The sequence below is a fragment of the Macrotis lagotis genome, chromosome 1 (assembly GCF_037893015.1).
Source record: "Macrotis lagotis isolate mMagLag1 chromosome 1, bilby.v1.9.chrom.fasta, whole genome shotgun sequence".
NCBI classification, from domain to species: domain Eukaryota; kingdom Metazoa; phylum Chordata; class Mammalia; order Peramelemorphia; family Peramelidae; genus Macrotis; species Macrotis lagotis.
In genome coordinates, this window is record NC_133658.1 from 899,420,113 (window position 1) to 899,422,893 (window position 2,781).

The following is a 2,781-nucleotide window of genomic DNA, read 5'->3' on the forward strand; positions in this document are numbered from 1 at the left end:
CCGGCCCGGAGTCTCCGTGTGTGGGAGGCTGTTCCCAAGCCTGGCCCCCTCCCCTCCCCACCCCCGCCTCGGTTTCCTCTTCTAGAGGGTCCCGGGGGTCCTTCTGGCCCTAAGGACGATTTCTGGGGTGGGAGGAGCTGACACTCAGGCCAATTGGGGGGGCTCCCTTGCATCGGAGTTCTGCAGGCCCTCGCGGAGGTTCCTGGGGACAACTGCCAGGTTCCCCTCGGATGGGGGGCCCTCCCTCAGACAGGACAGGGGTGCCGGCCCCCCTCCTCTGCTCAGGGGGCTCTCTGGGGTTCCCTTTAGCTGAAATCTCCCTTCACCTTCCCCTCCGATTGGGGGCTCTTTAAGGGGACTCCTTTAGCTGGGGCCTGCCTTAGTCTTCCCCTCAAGATTGGGGGGCTCTCTAGCAGTCCCCTTTCTCTGGGGCCTGCCTTGCTCCCCCCTGAGATTGAGGGGTTCTTTAGGGGTCCCCTCTAACTAGGGCTCGCCTTGGTCTTCCCCTCGGATTAGGGGGCTCTCGGAGTCCCACTGACAGCCCCTCAGATTGGGGGTGACTTAGGGGTCCTCCTTAGCTGGGGCCTGCCTTAGTCTTCCCCTCAGATTGGGGGGCTCTCTAGCAGTCCCCTTTCTCTGTGGCCTGCCTTGCTCCCCCCTGAGATTAAGGGGTTCTTTAGGGTCCCCTCTAACTAGGGCCCGCCTTGGTCTTCCCCTCGGATTAGGGGGCTCTCGGAGTCCCACTGACAGCCCCTCAGATTGGGGGTGACTTAGGGGTCCTCCTTAGCTGGGGCCTGCCTTAGACGAGGTGCATCAGAAGCGGGGTGTCCGGGGCGTTCCCGGGGCCGGCGGGGGGCAGGGACGCAGGCCCCGCCCGGGATCCCCTGGGCCGGGCCCCGCGGGCCGGGCCAGCTTCCCGGCGGGCGCGGGGGCGGGCGGCCTGCAGGGGGCGGGGTTTTCCCAGGCTCGGCCGGGCGGCCTCCCTGCTCCGGGCCAGGCCGGGCGGGGCGAGCGGGGCGGGACGCGCGGCTGCTCCGCGGCGCGCGGGGCCCGAGGCGCCTTGGCACGTGCTCCCGGGGCCTGGGAGCCGGGCGGGGGCGGGGGCCGAGCGCGCGTCGCGCCCGCCCCCGCGCGCCTCGGCCCGACCTCAGGCCCGGCGGCTGATTGACAGCTCGGGCCGGGCCGGCCAATCAGAGCGGGCCCGCCCGGCCCCGCGCGCGCCCATTGGGTGGCCCGCGTGGGGCCGGCGCAGCCGCTTCGCGTGCCTGAGCCGCCGGGGCCGCGGCTGGAGGAGGCTCCCGGGGACCTGGGGCTTACCTTGGCCGGGCCCACGCACCCCGCGGCCTCCCCGGGCCGGGCCCGCGTGCCAGGCGCGGAGGATGCGCAGTGAGCAGCGGCCACGAGGTCACCACCCGGTGCATAAGAACTGGGCGTCCTGGAATATTTCAGACTTCTCCCGGTCCCGTCCCTCCCGGCCACCCGGCTGGGTCCTCCGAGAGCCCCCCCCCCTTCTAGAACAGGAGAGAGAGAGTCCCAGAGGTTAATGACTCGACCAAGGAGTCCGGGACCCCCGCGGGCTTCCGAGGTGGAGCCCGGGCCTCCCGAAGCCCGGCGCCTCCTTATGAGAACAGGAGCCAAGCAAAAGCAGGGGGCCCTCCTCATTCAGTCGGAAGGACAAAAGCCAGCAGAACCAGATGGTTTCCATGAGGGTACCTGCCCCCAAGAATGAGCGATCCCAGGATGCTGCCATCTCGGGCTTGGCTTTGAATGATGGCGCAGGCCGGGAGGAGAGCAGAAAAAGTGGACAATCGCTAATTATTTATTTATTCTGGGTCAGGCCCAGAGATTCCAATAAAAATGAAGCCCAGGCCCTGCCCAAAAGGAGCGTACTTTCTAGAGGAATGAGAAAAGAAAAGGGCCCCAATCCAGATAGGGCCCTCCCCCAGTGCATTATCTATCCCATCCTGGGACAGGAGGTACTTTCAGGATGAGGAAACCAGTGAATTGACTCACCCCAGTTCATAATGCCAGTTAGTGTCCGAGGTAGAGAAGCCCAACTGGGAACTTTCTGATCTGGGAGCCAACGCTATCCAGTAGGCTGTCTGTTCTCCTGGGAGAATTAGATCCAGTCATGCCATGGGCATAGTCAGGGCCTCCCCATCTCCCCCAGGGGGATACCAAGGCAGGCCCCAGCTAAAGAGGACCCCTAAAGAACCCCCTGGGGTGGCTAGGTGGTGCAGTGGATAGAGCACCGGCCCTGGAGTCAGGAGTACCTGAGTTCAAATCCAACCTCACACACTTAATAATGACCTAGCTGTGTGGCCTCGGGCAAGCCACTTAACCCCACTGCCTTGCAAAAACAATTTTTTAAATGAAATAGACCCTAAAGAACCCCCTAATCTGAGGGGGATATCAAGGCAGACCCCAGCTAAAGGGGACCCCTAGAGAGTCCCCCAATCTGAGGTCAATAAAGATGCCAAGTTTATTAGGCAACTACTGTGTACCAGACTTTCCCCACTGAGTAATGATAGCATAGTCCAATGCCTTCCATCCCTGGCCACCTTTCATTCTCAGAACCCTACAATTATTCTTCCCATTTTTTTCACATGTGGGGAAATTGAGGTCCAGAGGAGATAATGAATGAGGGGTGAGGCCACAATGAGATAGTCTTGATTCTTAAGTCCAAGACTGAATCTATTGAGCTCTGCATCATCCTTTCAAACATTTGCTGAATGAATGAATGATTCTCCAGACTGTAGTGATCTCTCCCATCCTTGCCCT